This window comes from Trichosurus vulpecula, chromosome 6 (genome assembly GCF_011100635.1).
Source record: "Trichosurus vulpecula isolate mTriVul1 chromosome 6, mTriVul1.pri, whole genome shotgun sequence".
Taxonomy (NCBI): Eukaryota; Metazoa; Chordata; class Mammalia; order Diprotodontia; family Phalangeridae; genus Trichosurus; species Trichosurus vulpecula.
The window spans coordinates 156,288,691-156,310,097 of NC_050578.1; positions in this window are offsets into that span (position 1 = coordinate 156,288,691).

The window sequence follows — 21,407 nt, forward strand, 5'->3', positions numbered from 1 at the left end:
GGGCTAGCCTGCTCTTTGCACTGAGTTTGAAAGTAGAACCTGAAACGTATTTGGGTAACCATTTTCTTGATCCTTTACCTTGCTTTGGGCCACTGGCCCTGTGAATCCAGAGCTACAGCCCCTTGGATACTACTGCTGCCATACTGTCGAGCTCTTTTTCTGGATCCCAGATGCAGTTATTTCCTCTGGCCTTTATTTGCTTGGCATTTCATGATAGCTGATCCATTTGCTCACGACTACTCAGCCTTGGTTCTTGTTTCTCATTAACTGAGGATTTAAAGCATCCTGCTCAGATCGGTCTAGTGTCTTTGCATTGCAGTCTGAGCAATGGGAGGGCATTGCCCGTGCCAGAACTTGTCCCTGATGTGGCCCCAGAGGGTACAGCATCCATAATTTGCTTCAGTAATCATCATGGACTTAGAACCCCAGGGTATATAGCCAAAAGGGAACTTAGAGATCATAAAACCATTTCACAGATGAGGAAACTGAGGTCCAAATATATAAAGTGACATTTCCAACATCACAAAGCTAGTAAATAGTAGAACTGGGTTTCAATCTCAGGTCACAGAACCATAGTTTCAGAATAGGAAGGGCCCATGGTAGCCAGGGAGTCCAACTCATACCTAAAAATGAATCCTCTCTACCACATAAATGGCTCTTCAACTTTTGTTTGAAGATCTCCAATGAGGGAGAAGAATGCTCCGGGGACTCAGAAGGCAGCTGGTGCCACAGTGGATAGAGTGCTGGGTCTGGAGTCAGAAAGCCCTGAGTTCAAATCCAGCCTCATACACTAGCTGCGTGACGCTGGACAAGTCAGTCATTTAATTTCTGTTTGCCTCAGTTTCCTCAACTATAAAACAGGAACAATGGTAGCACCTATCTCGCAGGGTTGTGCATGTTGAGTGAAATGATATTTGCAAAAAGTACTTAAAACAGTGTCTGACAGATAGTAGGTACCATGTAATTGTTTATTCTTATTCCCTTCCCCTTCTATCTTTTGAGGGAATGCTTTCTGCTTTTGAATGACTCCAAGTATTGAGAATCAAGTCTAATCATTGTAACCTCTATTCATCGTTTCTAGTTTTGTACTCTGGAGCCAAATAGAACAAATTTACTCCCACTTCAAAATAAAAGTCCTCCAGAGCCTTGAAGAATACTAGTGTGCCCCCCTCAAAGTTTTCTCCAGGATAAACCTCCCTATTTCCTGCATCTAATCCTCACATGGGATGAACCTCCTAGTTAAGCTCTACCAGACACTCAAGCTTATCCTTCCCAAAATGGAGAACTCGGGGTGGAGCCAACATGGTGGCTGGAAAACAGGGACTTGCTTAAGCTCTCCCCCAAATCCCTCCAAACACCTGTAAAAAAAGGCTCTGAACAAATTCTAGAGCTACAGAACCCACAAAATAACAGAGAGATGCAGGTCTGCAGCCCAGGATGGCCTGGATGGTCGCTGGGAAAGGTCTATCACACTGTATTGGGAGCAAAGCACAGCTCAGTGTGGGCTGCATCAGGACAGACCAGGGCAGAGGAGATCAGGCAAGCAGGCCTCATGGCCATGAATCACTGAGCTGTAGCAGTTCCCAGACTGCTCAGCCCACAAATGCCAAAGACCACAGAGCAGGTCAGTGGGAAAACTGCTGGATCTGGGTGACAGAAGGGTGCAGTCCAGCCCCAGCCCTGGGGGGCAGAGGGGGGGGGGTGTGGTGGACGCATGGCAGCAGCAGCAGCAGCAGGAAGCTCTGGCGGCTGCTTCCAGAGTTCCAGTGTCAGCTGCTTCCGGAGTCCCTGACCCACAAGGTGGGAGGAATCAAGCAGCAGATCAGAGCAGGAGTAAAGGGAGTGCTTTGCTGGCACAGAGGCAGGGTCCTCTTGCTTTGCCCTGCTTGGATTTGTGTCGTGGTCCTGGTTGGCAGTTCTTGGAGGAGGAGGAGTGCTGGTGGCAGAGCTTGCAGTGACTGTGGACAGGGAGACTTTCTGGTAGTTACAGGGCAGAAAGGAGTGCTCGTACTCACAGACCAGAGCCCAGGCCAGGAGAGGAGTATCATACCACCTCAGAAGAGAAGTAGCTCTGAAAATAGCAGTGCAAAGCCCCTGAAGCTTGGGACAAAGCACTCTCCACTCTGAAGGCAGTCATACCCTGACAAAAAGCTCAAGGATCAAGTAGTTAGCTGGGAACATGAGCAAGCAGAGTAAAAGGACTCAGACTCAGACCATAGAATCTTTTTGTGGAGACAAAGAAGATCAAAACATACAGCCAAAAGAAGTCAACAAAATCAAAGAGCCTACATCAAAAGCCTCCAAGAAAAATATGAATTGGTCTCAGGCCATGGAAGAGCTCAAAAAGGATTTGGAAAAGCAAGTTAGAGAAGTAGAGGGAAAATTGGGAAGAGAAATGAGAGTGATGCAAGAAAATCATGAAAAACAAGTCAACGACTGGCTAAAGGAGATCCAAAAAAATACCGAAGAAAATAACACCTTAAAAAAAAGACTAATCCAAATGGCAAAAGAGCTCCAAAAAACCAATGAGGAGAAGAATGCCTTGAAAGGCAGAATTACCCAAATGGAAAAGGTGGTCCAAAAGACCACTGAAGAAAATACCACCTTAAAAAGCTAATGACTATATTCGAAATCAAGAAATTATAAAACTGAAACAAAAGAAGAAAAAAATGGAAGACAATGTGAACTATCTCATTGGAAAAACCACTGACCTGGAGAATAGATCCAGGAGAGATAATTTTAAAATAATTGGACTACCTGAAAACCATGATCAAAAAAAGAGCCTAGACATCATCTTTCAAGAAATTATCAAGGAAAATTGCCCTGGTATTCTAGAACCAGAGGGTAAAATAGAAATTGAAAGAATCTACCGATGCCTCTTGAAAAAGATCCCCACAAGAAAACTTTTAGGAATATTGTAGTCAAATTTCAGAGCAACCAGGTCAAGGAGAAAATAATGCAAGCAGCCAGAAAGAAACAATTTGAATATTGTGGACAATCAGGATAATACAAGATCTAGCAGCTTCTACACCAAGGGATAAAAGGGCTTGGAATATGATATTCCAGAGGTCAAAGGAACTAGGAGTAAAACCAAAAATCACCTACCCAGCAAAACTGAGTACAATGCTCCAAGGCAAAATATGGATTTTCAATAAAATAGAGGACTTTCAATCTTTCTTCATGAAAAGACCAGAGCTGAATAGAATATTTGACTTTCAGACACAAGAATCAAGAGAAACATGAAAAGGTAAACAGGAAAGAGAACTCATAAGGGACTTACTAAAGTGGAACTGTTTTGTTTGCATTCCTACATGGAAAGATGGTATTTGTAACTCATGAAACCTTTCTCAGTATTAGGGTAGTTGAAGGGAATATGCATGTATATAGACAGAGGGCACAGGGTGAGTTGAATATCTAAAAAATAAAATAAAATTAAGGGGTGAGAGAGGCATATATTGGGAGAAGGAGAAAGGGAGAGATAGAATGGGGTAAATTATCTCACATAAAAGTGGCAAGAAAAAGCAGTTCTGTTGGGAGGGAAGAGGGGGCAGGTGAGGGGGAATGAGTGAATCTTGCTCTCATTGGAATTGACCTGAGGAGGGAATAACATACACACTCAATTGGGTATCTTACCCCACAGGAAAGAAGGAGGAAGGAGATAAAAAAGGGGTGACAATAGAAGGGAGGACAGATCGGTGGAGGAGGTAATCAAAAGCAAACACTTGAAAAGGGACAGGGTCAAGGGAGAAAATTGTATAAAGGGGGATAGGATTGGAAGGAGCAAAATATAGTTAGTCTTTCACAACATGACTGTTATGGAAGTGTTTTGCATAATGATACATGTGTGGCCTATGTTGAATTGCTTACCTTCTCAAGGAGGGTGGGTGTGGAGGGAAGAAGGGAAAGAACTTGGAATTCAAAGTTCTAAAAACAAATGCTCAAAAAAAGTTGTTTTTACATGCAACTGGGAAATAAGATATACAGGCAACGGGGTATAGAAATCTATCTTGCCCTACAAGAAAGTAAGGGGAAAGGGGATAAGGTGGAGGGAAGTGGAGTGACAGAAGGAAAGGCAAACTAGGGAAAGGGGCAATCAGAATATATGCCATCCTGGAGTGTGGGGGGAGGGTAGAAATGGGGAGAAAATTTGTAACTCAAAATCTAGTGGAAATCTATGTTGAAAACTAAAAATATTAAATAATAAAAGAAAATGTTAAGCTAAAATGGAGCACCCAGTCTTGAACACAGAAAACCAGAGGTCATCTTATCTGGGCAGAAGTGAGTTGGACTTCCTTATTCCTAGAGGTTCCTAATGTAGCCCAAGACCACATTATTTTTTTAATTACCATATAATGCTTGTGGTTCATATTGAGCTCATAGGCTATTAAAACCCTTAGATTTGTTTTAGACTAAATATTACCTATCCATGCCTTTCCCTTCTTTGTATTTCTGATGTTGATTTTGTGAACCCAAGTATAAAACTTTACATTTATTCCTGTCAAATTTCATCTTCTTAGATTTGACCCAACCCTACCAAGGTCTCTTTATATCCTGAATTTATGTCTCTGACTCCAAATTTTGTCACTTTCTACTCTGCTATATTCCTACTTAGTCCATTCGATTGGTGGTCATGGTGATTCACTCTTCACTAAGACAGGGGCAGCTATGTGGTGCAGTGGATAGAGTGCCAGTCCTGGAAGTTGGGAAAACTCATCACCCTGAGTTCAAATCTGGCCTTAAACACTTACTAGCTGGGTGACCCATCTTCCTGAGTTAAAATCTGGTCTCAGATACTTACTAGTAGTGTGACCCTGGGCAAGTCATTTCACCTGTTTGTCTCAGTTTCCTCATCTGTAAAATAAGCTGGAGAAGGAAATGGAAAACCCCAAATAGGGCCACAAAGAGTTAGTCATGACTGAAAAATGAAAGCCTTAAAAATTATGAGTTGTTACTCCTCCATTGTTCACCCCCAAATGTCATCATTACATCCTTGCCTCTTCCCTAGTAATGAAATTCTGCAGGGTCTTAAGCAGGATTGGAGGAAGGTCAGAGGGAATGAAGGAATCAGTTTGTTTTGCGTAGTCTTTTATGATAGCTATGGAGGCAATTAATTTTTATGAGGACATTTAACTGGAATGCTTGACCCTCATTCTGGCTGGTATTAAAGTGTAAGACCATGGAACCAGCAAAGTAGAAAATGCAATATTCTGGGCTCATCTAGGGAGACCTGAAACTGGAGAGCCATTCTCAAAGAACACCCTTGGGAATGTACCCTGGTCAGGAGTGGTCAGCACTCCAGTCAGCATGCAACTGGAAAGGACTCTGGATTGGAAGTCAGAAGACTTAGGTTCCAATCCTAGTTCTGTTGTTACTACCTGTGTGATTTTGTGTAAGTTAAGCAATATTTTGGGGGCTAATTCAGGCCATCTAAAACACAAGGACTGAATTAGATGATCTCTAAGGTTTGTTCTAGCCCCCAATCTGCAATCCTGTGTGAATTGTCTAATGAGCTCATCTGCATTGTGGAGAGTCCACCTGTATCCAGCCTCAAAACAGCTTTGTCTTCCGTTATTCATTCAGATGGCCTATTTGACAAATCTCTCACTGTCTCCACCCCGCCTGATACGTGTTGCATACATTTGACCTCTATGTCCCTGGTCAATACACTTATCTGTATTTCAGTTTCCTCATCTATTAATGGAAATCATGAGCTTTGATCTCAAGTGGATTTATAAAGTACACTGAAATACTCGAGAGATAGTGGCTAGGCAGTGCAAATTCATCATGCAACCAAGGAGAAAATAAAAATTTTTCCTGAAAATGTTGTAGGCTAATCATTTTTCAGTTTGTTTCTTATTCAGATCCAATAAAACCTAGGTGAAACCTACATTAAACTCTGCCAGAATATGACAAAGAGGCCACATGATCTAGTAGTAAAAACTATGGTTTTGAAGTCAGAAGATGTATCCTGGCTCTGACTTTTAACTAGCTATATGACTCTAGGAAAGTCATTTCTCTCTGGACCTCTGTTTTCTCATCTGTAAAATGGAGATACTGACATTTATGACAGACAGACAGACAGGCAGACAGATAGATACATAGATACAGAGATAGATGGATGGACGATATAGCATTTATTAAAAATGACTGAACAACAAACACTTAGCATGTGCTAGGCATTGTGCTATGAACTAGGGATACCAGCAAGGCAGACAAATCCTCAAGCTTATATCCCTGAGCCCAAGGAGCCCCCATTCTAATGGGGGAAGACAACACATTAAGCAGAGCTAGAAATCTAGAGAAGTCCAGAGAGTAAGAATGGCTGGGAGGGAAGTGAGCATGGTGGGCCCCTCTGGAAATGTTGATCCACGACTTGGCCTCACCAATCAAGAGAGTGAGTGGAGATAGCTCTAAGACGGGAAGGTGTTTGGTGGGAAGATGAGAAAGAAGTCTGGAGAATGAATAAAGCTACCAAGCTGACTGGGTTGTTGTAAGGAAAACTTGTGAAATGTAAAGAGCTTATTATAAAAATGTATTATTATTTTTATTGTTTTGTTTTGTTTTGTTTTTTTGGAAGGGGGGAGGCAGGGCAATTGGGGTTAAGTGACTTGTCCAGGACACACAGTTAGTAAGTGCATCAAGTGTCTGAGGCGGGATTTGAACTTGGATATTCCCAACTCCAGGGCCAGTGCTCTACTCAATGTGCCACCTAGCTGCCCCATGTTATTATTTTTAAATAAATTTTTACCTATATCTTCTACCTCATCAGAATTTCCTGTATCTCTCCTCCCCCCTTCAAAAGTGATATCCCATATAACAAATATTTTTAAAGAAAAAGGGGGAATAATTAAATACACCGAAAACTCTGAAGATATGTGCAAAGCATCACAACCCCCTCCACGAGATGGTGGGCTCCATAAGAGCAAAGACTATTTTTACCTTTCTTTGTATCCCTAGCACATTAGTAGTACATAGTAGGTATGCAGTAAATGCTTGTTGACTATTGACTGACTGACCAACAGAACACCATCTAACTTCCATCTGGGCAAAAGGCTGAAATAGGATTATCTTCTCATGTCTCTTCTTTGGAAACATGCTTATTCTCTGTACTTTTTCAAATTCACTTTTGATTGTTTTGTGGTTGTTTTCTCCACTTATATTGTAGTCACTGTGTATGTTGTTTTCTTAGTTCTGCTCACTTCACTGCATCGGTTCATGTAAATCTATACATGCTTCTCTATATTCATCATATTTATAGTTTCTTATAACACAGTAATATTCAAAACATTCACATACCATAAATTGTTTCATCATGTCCCAATCAGTGGGCATCTACTTTGTCCAATTCCTTGCTGTCACAAAAAGTGTTACTATAAACATTTTGGTGTATACTAGAACTTTCTTCTTTTCAGTGGCCTTCTTGGTGCATATTCTTAGTAATGGAATCTGAAGGTCAAAAGATATGCACATTTTAGTCTTCATATTTTCACAATTTTAAATTACTTTCCAAAATGGTTATATTTATTCACAGCTCCACCAACAATGCACTAGTATGCCAGTTTTCCCACAACCTCTCAGTATTGATGATTCTCATCCTTTGTCATCTTTGCCCATTTTCAGGGTGTGAAGTGTTATTTTGATTTTCATGTCTCTTAATTATTAGTGATTTACAACATTCTTTCATATGATTATTAATAGTTTGTGATTCTTCTTTTGAGAACTGTTTGTTCATATTCTTTTACCATTTATCTTTCTTTATCTCTCCCCCTTCCCAAATCCTCTCCTCTTCTGATCTTCTCTATTATTGTTGAGGACACCACCCATCCTGATACTCCATCTCCTGATGTTTTCACTGATTACCCCACCCCATGCCTAGAATTCTCTCATTCTTCTTCTTCTTCTTCTCCTTCTCCTCTTCCTCTTCCTCCTCTTCTCCTCATCTCCTCCTCCTCCTCTCCTCCTCCTCTTCCTCTTTCCTTCTCCTCTTCCTCCTCCTCCTCCTCTTCCTCCTCCTCTTTCTTCTTCATCTTCTTCTTCTTCTTCTTCTTCTTCTTCTTCTTCATGAATTCCCCAGCTTCCTTCAGGTCCCACTTTGCACAAGAAGGCTTTTCTGATTCTCCCTTCATGCTAGTGCCTTCTCTTTTTTTGATTATCTCCAATTTATCCTGTATGTAGTTTGTTTGTACCAAGGTGGGGGGAGGGTGTTGCATGTGTAATAGCAAGCACCCTGGCACATCCAGGATGGCCTGCTAGTACAGGTTCTTTGATTTGCTTTTCTAAAGAAAAGACAACTTTAAAGGGTTCAACAATCTTACTTTAGTTCATTCACTAGTTCGGGGGAAAGGTCAGCACCCTAAATGTAGAGAAAACACAAGCAAAGAAAATACAAGCACAGAAATTAGCACAAAGATCAACAGACAGGGCTCCAGCTGTTTGAACAAAGTAATACAACCACCTACATACATCACTGGATTGGGGGAGCACTAACATCTGAGTGGTTGGGGGCTCTTAACTAACAACTGTTCAGAGTCCTGTCCAGGGAATGAAAAGGTCTTTCTCATGAGCAAGCCCCCAAAGCAAAATCTCACCTCAGAATATACACTTTTGGCTAATAGGCTCAGAGCCAGAAGACATCACAACCTTTTGATTCAGTGCCTAATTAGCTTAGTACCAAAAGGTGTGAAAGCCTTCCTACAAGCAAGCCTCCCCCTAAGCAAACTTCCCTTAGGCAAGTTCCTCTCAGACAAGTTCCTCCCCCAGTGAGCACTATGTGACTCAGGATGTATCATAGCTGTGAGCTGGGCCAGAGCTCAAAGCAGCAAGACATCCTTGATTGAAATACCTGTGTATCTTTAGAGCTGGGAACACGGCCCCTGTTCCAGGAAAAAAGGGAACCATGTGGTCACATAGACCTATTAATGAATGAGGAATATCTTCATATTCTGCTAACATTACAGAGTGCTGTCTCCTTCATTAGACTGTGAGCTCCTTGGGAGCAAAGACCATATTCCCAGCAACGGGCACAGTGATTGGCACATAGCAGACATTCAATGAATACTTGTTGATTGGTCGACTGTAAGGTTAATGCCCTTGCTGTATAGCTAGCCCATTTTCCCCCAATCAATGATCATGACGACACCTTTTACTGAGAAGATCTTGGTTTCCCCTCTCATGCTTAGTACCCTGGTGACCTTGAATAAGTCACTTAACTTCTCTGGCCCACGGTTTTCTCATCTGTAAAATGACATGGTTGGACTAGCTGGTCCCTTCCAGCTCTAGATCTATGAACTATAAATTGCTATTCTTTGAAGTTCCTTATTGGCTGTATTCTACAATCTGTCCACACCTATTATGTACCTTTCTATTGCCCTCTGAATGATAATTATTCTCAATTCTTCAGAAATCTCCGTATTTGATATCTCACAGACAAATACCATGGGTAGAATACTAGTGTTAACAATATGGGCCTTTGTTTCTAGGAGAAACAATGTTTGGAGTCACTAAAGGAGATTTTCTATTTCCTGAAAGCAATCCAAAAAGGGACATTTGCTTATTTGCTGAAAATATAGGGTGTCCCAAAACTCCTAGTGCAGTATTAAGTTATTAAAGCTTGGGACTTTGGGAACCCCCTATAAAATGAAACAAAAAAAGCAAAACATTGGAAACATTTCTATTGAACTGCTCCTTTCGTGAAATCTATTTATGGAAGATCAGGATGGTCTGATAGACCTAGTCAGAAGATTAGAGATTGAGCCCTTCCTGATTATCAGGCTTCTGGCCGTGCTAGATAGTTTTGTAATCTCATAGGAAATCTGAACTGTCTTTCTGACTGATATTTACCATGTTTTCTAAGCCCTCCTTAAACACTGACTTCATTGTCTTTCTTTAATCTTTTGAGAGATACATGGTCCTGGTCCTTCTGCATGTGATGAGCCCATCTGATGTCAGTTACCGTAGAAAGAGACTGTTGTAAAGATAGTCAGTTACAGTTGGGGACTTGTGACAAGTTTGATTCAATATGTATTGTGCCAGGGAAACATTTCTCTAGGGAGATAAGGTTACATTTCAGCCTGGCAAGTGGGCACTTTGGGGAGTAAAGAAGGAGACATGACAATTTGCTAATGGGGCCCTGGAACCTCAAGCCCCTTGTCTGCAGTGATCACGGGAATTCGTGTTGGCAGTGATTGTTTTCATTTACTTACTTCTCCGAGGCTTTTGCCGAAATATAATCTCTAAATATTGAAAGCAAAAGTGGAGACATGAAAATCATTTTGCTTTTATTTGCCCCAAACCACATACCCACAAATTGATGAAATATTGATGAAGTGAGAACCATCTATTGCATGTGAGAGATGGACCAGTTGGACAGGAGCACTAGGGCGTACTCCTACGGCACAGATACCTGGACGGCTCCCACCCTAAAGGAAAAGGGAGGGTGGGAAGGGGGGGAGAAGGGGAAGGGAGACAGGGTTCCAATATGTGCTCTGGTTTTATAGCCACACACAATTCCTTCCTCCTCTGACCCTGTTCTTCCCTTTTGAAAATGGTGCTACCTATGTTACAAATTTCTGAGACATAGGATGGCTCCCGTAATCTTCTGGGGTCAGGGTCACACTAAATGAAAGTCCTGCCACAGCTTCCTTAGCATTATGTCGGGAGCCCCCTAATGCACTACTTCCCAGCCAGTGTTTCAGGACTTGCCTCAGTCTCTTCATCTCTAAACTGGGAATTTATAAACTTGACCCTTCTAACACATCCACCTACTTTTCAACTTCTCACCTCCCCTTTATTGCAGAACATCTTGGAAAAACTATCTATACCTAACTGCAGAAGACTAATGATGAATATGTTCCCAAACTTTTGGCAAAGAGGTAATAGAGTAGAGGTGCAGATTGAAACATACATTTTCAGATTCAGTCAATGTATGAATTTGTTTTGCTTGGTTCTACTTCTTTGTTACAAGAGAGGGCTCTTATTTGTGTAAGGACAGGGGAGAGTGGGCAGGGTAGCAATAGTGAGGCCAAAAGAGAGAGAGAAAAGAAGGAGGAGGAGGAGGAGAAGAAAGAGGAGGAGGAGGAGGAGAAGAAAAAGAAGGAGGAGGTGGAGAAGAAGAAAGAAGAAGAACAAGAAGAAGAAGAAGAAGAACAAGAAGAGGAAGAAGGAGAAGAACAAGAACAAGAAGAAGAAGAAGGAAGAAGAAGGAGGAGGAGGAGGAGACAGAAGAACAAGAAGAAAAACAAGAAGAAGAAGGAGGAGGAGGAGAGGGAGGAGGAGGAGGAGAAGGAGGAGGAGGAGGAAAGAGGAAGAAGAAGAAAAAAGAAGAAGAGAAGAAAAGAAGAAGAAGAAAAGAAGAAGAAAAGAAGAAGAAGAAGAAGGAGAAGAAGGAGAAAAGGGAAGAAAAAGAGAAGAAGAAGAAGAAAGAAGAAGAAGAAGAAGAAGAAGAAAGAAGAAGAAAAGGAAGAAGAATAAGAAGAAGAGAAGGGAGGAGGGAAAGGAGGGGGAGAGGAGGAGAAGAAAACAAGAACAAGAGGAAGAAGAAAAAGAAGGGAGGGAGTGAGGAGGAGAAAAGAAGAAGAACAACACGAAGAAGAAGAAACAAGACAAGGAGGAATAAGAAAGAAAAAGAAAGAAAGAAAGAAAGAAAAAAGGAAGAAAGAAAGGAAGAAAGGAAGGAAGGAAGGAAGGAAGAAAGAAAGAGAATATCTATGAGGTTTCTTTAAAATGTGTAGAAAAAATTCAGAGGGAAATTTGGAAATTCTGATACAAGCAAGCAGGGCAGTGATGATACTACCATGTTCAATTTGAAATATACTTTAAAAATGAAACAAAACATCAATCTGTATGTAATAGAGATTCAGTTTCATATGCAAGCCTATTTTTCTGATCTCACTTGTATATGAAAGTGTTCATGTTTTGACTAATATGGTAATATGGTTTACATTATTGAATAGGTATATCAAATTCCTTACTGTCTCAGGAAGTGGAGAGGTGAGGGAGGAAAAGAGATAATTTGGAACTCCCAAAATTTTTTTAATGAATGTTGAAAATTGTCTTTACTTACCACTGGGGAAAATATAAAACATTTTTAAAAAAAGAAAATGTTTGTGTTTGTTCCTATTTGTCAAGGTTATAATAAAAAAATTTTTCAAGGTTATCTATCCATTGCCTACTCTTCTTCGTGACAATCCTCATCTCCTTTCAACTAGACCCTCACTTGAGCTCTCCAAGGTCACCAAAGACTCCCGAATAGCCAAATTCAGTGGTCTTTTCTTCTGTCCTCCCCTTTTTTGACTTTGCCACTGCTTCTGACCCAGATGACTGACTCCCTCCTCTTCTCCTGAATATCCTTTCTCCCCTTGGCTTCAAATATATCACAACATCTTGCTTCTCTTCTAACCTTTCTAACTGCTCCTATCTCTGTCTCTGACTACTTGTCCCTTCCCCAAACTCTGAATGTGGACATTGCCAAAGATCTGTCCTTGACCTTCTCTCTCTACATTCTCTCTCTTGGCAAATTCATTCACTCCTACAGCTTCAACTACCACCTTTATTCAGATGACTCACAGATCTAAGCCGGTAGCCTCAATTTCTGTTCTGAACTAGCAACTTGTTACTCCACTGCCTTCAGTGCAATTCAGTACACACTTATTAAGCCCCTACTATATGCCAAGCACTATGTTAGCTGCTGGTGACTCAAAGACAAAAAAATTTAAAAAAAAACCAGTTCTTGACTCCAAGGAACTCACATCCTACTGGAGTGAAATAGCATGTACACGAAGATGTAAATTAAAAAAAAATACAAGGCCACTGGAGGCCCAGGGGCTAGGATAGCACTAACTGGGAGTATCAAAACAAGCCTTCTTTAGGAAGTGGCACATGAGCTAGACCTTGAACCTGCGAGCAATTCAAACTCAGAAGTCCAAATCTGAGCTCATCATTTTCCCCTTCAACTTGCTTCTCTTCTTGGCTTTACTGCTTACCTTGATCTGTTATACTCTCTTCTCTGAGATGTGCAGACTCGGGGTGATCTTTCTCTGTTTTCCCTTCTTCATCTCTCCCATCCCTCCAGTCACCATGCTTAGCTGATTCCACTCCTCTAGCATCCTCTAATCACACTGACACCATTCTAAAAAGCCCTCATTACCGTTGCCAAGATATTTTTCAGAGCTAAGGCCCAGCAAGCAAGCTGTGCTCTGAGCCTGGCATAACAACAATCTTTTGCACTTACCCTCTGGATGATCTCACCCTCCGGCAAAATCATAACATTATTGTATCGCTTTGACCAGCACCAGGTGTTCTCTGAGCTCAGACAAGCACTGGACGAGAACCCATGTTCCAGTCATGAAGCCCTGCTATGTATCAAATTTGCCTCCTTGTTGCTGTTACCCCTCATTGTCAGGGCTATAGCTCACTGCACAGCCACTGGTATAAGTACTGAGATCTCCCCCTACTGCCTCGGGGTCCCCCCACCAGGGGTAGGGCACCTGGCACCCGTGTCTAGACCCCTCCTTGCTTGCAGGCCATTTCCTTCATTTGGAAATTAAACTTCTGTTTGATTCCTGACTCTTCTGTCTCTAGCCTGCTCTCTTTGGCTCCAGTCACCCACAGTTTAAAAGTTGGTTCACTCAGGTTGACAGCACCTACTTCTTTTTTTGGGGGGGGGGAGGCAGGGCAATTGGGGTTAAGTGACTTGCCCAAGGTCACACAGCTAGTAAGTGTGTCAAGTGTCTGAGGCCGAATTTGAACTCAGGTCCCCCTGACTCCAGGGCCCGTGCTCTACTAACTGTGCCACCTAGCTGTCCCTGAACAGACTATTTCTATAGCCTTCTAACGAGTCTTTCAGATGCTCCTCTTTCCACTTAGTCAACTTTTTACACCACTGCAATAGTCTATTTTATATAAATCTGGTCATGTTGTATCTCTACTCAAAAAATCTTCAGGGTCTTTCTGTTGCTTAGTGTGCCAAATGGCCAATCCTTTCCCCTGGTATTCAGGTCACAAATGGGTACCCCTCTACCTTTCCAACCTTACTTTCTATCACTGAACTCCATGAACTCTCCACTTCAGCCAAAGCGGTGTGTGCTCCACCCACACCCAGCCCTCTTCACCTCTCCCTCCCAAATGTGCCAGGGAGCATTAAGGAATAAGAACGAGTGGGAGAATATGTCCTGACCCTTCGGAGATGTACCCCAAGACTGGGAATCTGGGAATGTTTTACCAGATATTTTTGACTATCTCAAGATTTACATTAAAATTCTGTAACAACCTTTAGTTTTATAGTAAATGAATGAATAAAACATTTGTTATTTGGCAGGTAGGTGGTACAGCAACAGTGCTGGGCCTAGACCCAAGAAGAACAAATCCAGCCTCGGACATTTTCTAGCCATGCGACTTTGGGAAAGTCACCTCATCTCCGTTAATCTCAGTTTCAACTATAAAATGAGGATCCTAACAGCACTTACCTCCCAGGGTTTTTATGAAGATGAAATGAGATAATATTTGTAAGGTGCTCAGCACAGGCCTGGCACATAGTAGGACCTATATAAATGTTCTTATTGTGACTGTCACCATCATCATTATTATTATCAAACGTTTGTTATATGTAAAGCTCTGTACTAAGCACTGGAGATACAGACAGAAAAATAGCAAATCCAGCTAAGGTAAGTCGGCCAGGCCAATTCAGGTTAGGGCTCTTTGACTTTGACAGAGTTTCCTTCATCCAGGAGCTGGCCTTCGCTCGAGAGTGCCCCAGCACTACTGAATTCAGTCCCCCTAATGGTGATTCATGCTAACCAAACTCGTGTGATGGAAAGGAGGCTGAATTTAGAGTCAGAAGACTGAAATTCAAATCCCAACTTATAACTTATTAGCCATATGACTAATATGACTTGCTTGATGTAAGCAAGTCAGTTTATGCCTCTGAGCCCCAGTTTCTTCATTTATGAAATTGGGGGAGGGTTGGGTCTCAGAGGTGTCAAATTCATGGACCACCCTGGAAAAACTCCCTAGCTTCCGGAACAAGATTAAAATGTAGGAAAATGTTTAACAAAATAAATAAAAATATAATACAACATTCTTGTTTAGTCATTTCAGAGTCTTTGTGAACCTATTTAGAATTTTCTTGGCAAAGATACTAGAGGGGTTTGCCACTTCCTTCTCCGGCTCATTTTATAAATAAGGAAACTGAGGCAAACAGGGTTAAGGAAGTTGCCTGGGGTCACATAGCTAGTAAGTGTCTGAGGGAGGATTTGAACTCAGGAAGATGAGTCTTGCTGATTCCAGGCCTGGCACTCTATCCACTGAACCACCTAACTGCCCCACAATGCAATGTAGATAATGTTGATTTGTGATTTGCTAAGTCAATATATAGCTGACAGAAATCCATCTCCATTTAAGTTTGACACCACTGAATGGTCATTTAAGTCCCTTCCAGCTCTAAAGCCTACAAGACCAAGGGCCTGCTTTCTAAACCAGAAAGCTAATTTACTGTTTTCCAAAGGGGGTGGGGAAGATAGCTTTCCAAAGACTGATTATTTGCACCTGCTCCCCAGGGTAATCCTTTCCTGAAATCAAGGTACTTGGTGAATCCCATTAGTCATCCGAAGGTTATTTAAGCAGAGGATCAGTGCAGAGGATGTTGGAGGTACTGGAATGGTGCCACATATAGGTTGTATTGGCATCTGGTGGTATCCCACTCCACAGGAAAGTATGGCTTTTCAATGAGGGGACTGTTTGGGTCTCTTCTTGTACAATTCTATAAAAACATCAATGAGTTCTTACACATCACCTATCCTTTTGCTAGACCCCATTAGGGACCACCACCTCTCCATTTGCACTTGTCAGTACGACACTTGTGCTTTCCACAGACTATTTTACCATAGGCACCTAGGTGATACAGCACACAGAGGAACAGACCTGGAACCAAGACCTGATTTTAAATCCAGCCTCAGATACTCACCAGCTGTATGACCCTGGGCAAGTCACTTGATCTCTCTGCCTCAGTTTCTTCATCTATAAAACAGGAATAATTACAGCACCTACTTCTCAGGGTTGTTGTGAGGATAAAATAAGATCGTATTTGCAAAGAGCTTTACAAACCTTTTAGCGCCGTATGACTGCTAGCTACGAGCGGTAGTATTAATACATCACAACGGCCAAGTTTGCTATCTGTTTTTAACTTGATTGCAATTTAGACTTGCCGTGCTCTGGTCAACATCAGAGGAAGACATATTAATGTCTTGGCTGAGCAAGCCATCTCCAAATCCCAATTCTAGCCATCCCATCCTTGGTGTCAGTAGTTTCTTGGTTGGCTTCAGTTTGGAAAGATGACACTTTGCAAACGTTTCCTTAGATTGTCCAATGGGTCTTACCTGGGAGGGTATGATTCTTTGCTCCTATACTTCTGGCCACGTATGACTGAAAAAGGAGGTGGGTGGGTCACATAGCAAAAATGAGAGATGACCGATGGATAGATAACCTCGCTATGACATCGGTGGCCACAAAATGTTACAAGAACCAAAAGAAGGGCCTCCGGTGCTTTGGATGAATCGTATATGCGGCGACATATATGAGAATTATGCAAGATGAGACAAAATGGTTGTATCAGTCAAGGGGCAGGTGCCCATACATGACATCATGGCCACTTCGAAGTATCTAAGTAAGTCACCTACTTAAAACTCATATAATCCATAGCTACAAGGTGTCCCAAGGTGCAATTTTAAGCTATTAAGGCTACGATTGCACCAAAACTTTTGGGACATCTTGTGTTTAAAAGGAAAGAAAATAACACAGCATTCTACAACACTCTCTTACGAAATTAATGTTGCACTTTAAGCAGAACTTAAAATACAAAACATTAAAAGAAATTGTTTAGGACAAAACATGTTTCAAGAAAAAAAGTATTATGCCATGATTCCTCTCCTACCAACTCACTAAATTAAAAGGATTTATCACTTCAGGTTGCTTTATTAGATAATATGTGATGTTTATAGAATACTTTAACGTTTGCAAAATGTTGCACACACATTATCTCTTGTGAGCCTCATAACAGCCCTCTGAGTTATATACTCCAGGTGTTGATTCTCATTTTACAGAAGAGAAAAACAAAGTGTTTAAGTGTCTTGGCTCAGGGTGTTCAGGGTGTTGGCTATGACAACATAGGAAGTATCAAAGGCAGGATTTGAACCCAGGTTTCCTTCTCTCCAGATTCAGCACTGCCACTACGATGTGCTGCTTCTCGCTTAGAACATGGACAATGAGTTTCTTAAAAACGTTCCCAAATAGGGTCAGCAAGGGGCCTCAATGGATACAGCACCAGCTCTGGAGTCAGGAGTTCAAATGTAGCCTAGGACACTTACCAGCTATGTGACCCTGGGCAAGTCACTTAACCTCATTGCCTCAAAAAAAAATGTTCCCTGAAATCAGTTGGATTTCCAGAGGGCTCTTTCAGAGACAGCAGTCACTGACATTCTTAAGGAGCCTCATAATTTATAAACCATGTTTCATATATATTATCATCCTGACTTTACTGAAGAAACTAGGCAGGAGGCAGGGTGCTGCCAGAGAAATTTGGCCAAGGTCATACAGCTAATAAATGAAAGATATAGGATTTGAACTCGGATCGTTGGCCATCTAGTCTGGCGAGTCCTCTTTCCTTCGCCTTCTTGTATTGCTCATAATCCTATGCTGGAAACTGTGAAGGGCTTGTTATTCATTGGCTTAAGGTTTCCTATACCTTCTTTAAAGTGAAAATGTCAACGAATTGTGTAAAATGATTTGTTATAAATCTACCCCTCTGAGATGAGGTTCATGTAGATGACTGAAAAATATTAACTTGTGTTAATGAGCTAGGGAAACAGATTGAGTTGGTTTTTTTTTCCTCCCCTAGAGTTACAACCAGTTAAAAGTAGAAGTATATTCAGAGGCCAGGCAGACTTCCATATCTATGAGTGTAAGAATAACTGGGCTATTTTCCCTCTCATAAGCCAAAGACTAGTTACATGACCCCTAGTGAGAGAGCAGCTGGGAGGCACAGTGGACAGAACATCTGCCCTAGAGTCAAGTGAGCTCAAATCCTGCATCAGACAGGTAGTAGCTGTGTGACCCTGGGCAAGTCACTTAACCTCGATTATCTCGGTTTCCTCATTTATAAAATGAACTGGAGAAGGAAATGACAAACCACTTTAGTATCATTGTCAAGAAAACCCCAAATGGTGTCAAAGACATGACCTCTGAATTCCTTCTCCTCTCAAAATTACTTTATGCTACTTTTTTTTTTTTGGCAAGGTAATTAAGGTTAAGTGACTTGCCCAGGGTAAGATAGCTAGTAACTGTCAAATGTCTGAGGCCAGACTTGAACTCAGGTCCTCCTGACTCTGGGCCAATGCTCTATTCACTGCACCACCTAGCTGTTCCTTATTTCATGCTACTTTGTAAGTAGTGTTGGGGAGCTGTCCACTGAGATGGGGGTGGCAGGGGGGCGGGGGGCGGTGCCGGGGGAGAGAAGGTCTTTTGGCTGGCTCCTGAGCCAGCATATACCAGAATGGGGACTCACTCCAATAACATTAGAAAAGTGTTCTGATCTCTCTGTTCTAGAATCATGAGGGTAAGAGATAGCCAGCAGAACTTTGGAGACCTAACATCCTAGCGCACATGTGGGTTGTGAGAGCATGTCTGGAGTTTACAATTCTAAATGAGTTTATAATTAAATTGTATTTACTTGTGGCCATGTTGTAGTCCCCAAGAAGAATGGTAGTTCCTTGAGGGTGGGACTGTTTCATTCTTAACTTTATATTACTATACCTAACACAGTGTCTGGCTCACAGTAAATACTTACAAATATTTATTGGGTTGAATTGAATTGAAATTAATTTAATATGGTTTGAATGGTGTATTGCTCAAAGAATACCACATCTCAGGAACTGGACTTCCCAAGTCAGGTTGTGAGGACGATAAAAACTTATGACTTATATGTTGAAGGAAATTGCTTTTCACTCTAGAAAAGTGCTGTATACTATCCATCTCTGTACACAATTCTGTCCTGCTATTATGAAATCATATTCTTTTCTATGTATTGTGTTTTTTTCCCTCTCTGTAGAAATCACATCAAATGAAAGGACACTTTATATTAAAAAAAAGGGGGAATGGGCAAATTATTTACTAGGGTTCACTGTCTGCTCCTCTCTAAAATTTAATAGACTTTGTTATATAACATTTATCAATATCAATATGGTGGTATTACTGTACAGAAATTCCTGTAGGGGATGGAAAAAGCATGTACCTAGTAAAAAGGTTATCTGAGAAAATCATAACTGAGTTCCTTTCTAACACAATCAATTTCTGGTATTGTAATGTCTTCCATAAGGTCTGCTGGGATGACAAATTGTGGCCATGATCAAGGTGGGTGTCAGTTATATAAAGAAGGAATGCCTTGGGCTTCCATCCTTGCCCAGTGATTCTTATGCATAAAAGCACAGGCTCATAAAATGCTTAAATTTGAAGAGAATTTAGAAATCATCTCATCTCATCCCATTGCTTTACAGTCATTGAAATTGAGTAAAGCCAAGTCCCACTAGTAGCACTCGGAAGTTTTCCTATAAAAAGGTTGCTTAACCACCGGATAGAATTGATATCTACTCAAGAAGGAGTCCCATGCTCGCCCTGGTGTGCCCCATTGGGTGAAAAAGCTGAGTAAGCACCATGCTCTTTATGTTTCTGAAAGGGTCAATGACCTGTCCTTCAGCTCCTTCTCTCTCTGTGGAGCAGCATTAATTTATTTTCAAGGCGTATGTGGATTTATAGAGCTACTTACTCAAAATTAGCTTAGAGCCCCCATCCACTGGTAAAATCTGAACTCCTTTTTCTTTCTTTGGATCTGATAGATTTTAGGGAATGCTAGTCATGTGACTATGGCACAAGGGTACTGGCTCTCTGTAGAAGCAAATCGTGCTTAGATTCCTCATACAGCACTTAACTCAGCATAAAATCAATAAACAAATAAACTAGGGAACAAAGTTGAATAAGCATACAGGATATTTACCAAGTGTCATTGTGAGCCTCTCATTCTACCAGAACCTCGAAGGCCCCCAGATTTAGGTTTGAATTTGACCCAAGATTTCTGGGAAACCCCCAGAGTCTATTTGTTTGCTCCACCCCCACTCCAATTCTCACTATTGTAAAATTCCCTTCATGCTTGCAAAGAAGTATCTACCCAATACTCAATTAATTAGACAATGACATAGAACTCTGGATCTGGAACTGGCATTGGGAATGGATTTGGGATTTGGGGAGGGGGTGTGTCACTGGATCCCAGATGAGTGCCAGGTGTGGAACTTACTCCTGGCTCTCTTACTATTGGGAGGTGCCCCTGACCTTGTCTAGCTACAGCCAGCCCATCTCTGAGCAGTGTGTGTGAACTCAAAGACTGGCCCCAGCAAGAAGCCTGCCCTTGCCATTGTGTCTGGCATTCCCTCCAGCCTATAGTCCAATCCCTCTTTGACCACATCTGTATGGTATCACTTTCTTTCTCATCTCCTAAGCCCAGAGATCCTGTTTCTCTGTATACCAGAAGAAGGTGGAGAGCTACAGAGTAAGGGGGCATTAAGTATCAAAGAGCTACTGCACCTATAGACAGGTTTGTAAAAGGTATGTCAGATGTTACTTTTCATTAATGTTTACCTGCACCTTGGTGTACTTAAAATAAGCAATCTTCACCACTGATCCCCTGATTTCCCATAAGGTCTTCAGCACATACACTGCCAGTCGATGGGTGGTACGTATTCACATGATTGGCAACAACCAACCAGAGACAGTGCTGCAAAAAATGAATGACAATGCGCCAGCAGTGATATTGTCCCCAACGTCTGCCTTGTCTTCTCTCTGGTTATTTGACTACTCCTTTCTGTGGGGACTTTGAAGTATCGCATTTACTCATTCCAAAAAAAATCAATTCAGCAAATGTTTATTAAGTTAAGCTGGTATCTGATATGTCTTTAAGGTCCCATGTGGCAACTAATATTATTTTAAAAGTATTAAGATTTTTCAACTCACTTGTGCTTCCATCTTCTTCTCGCCGTTCTCACGATCAAAAGACTTTTTACCTCCCCCTTACTAACATTTCTATAGAATATCTTCACCCCATCAATATTGATCAACGGTACTAAAAGTCTATGTTAATTTAATGTATCATGCTGTTCCCCTGATGAGATGGCCACAGAGAAAGACTTTAAAGTTTAAACACTCCCATGGAAGTAAGTCAGCTAGTCATTCATTCATTGGTCTTAAATAACCAAACTCCATTTCCTTAGGGCAGAGAGTCCTTAAAGAGACAAGGAAGACTCCATAAAGAAATTTCATGAGCGTCCATAAGCTTGGATGGTTAATAAATTATTTTAACTAACTTCTAAAGG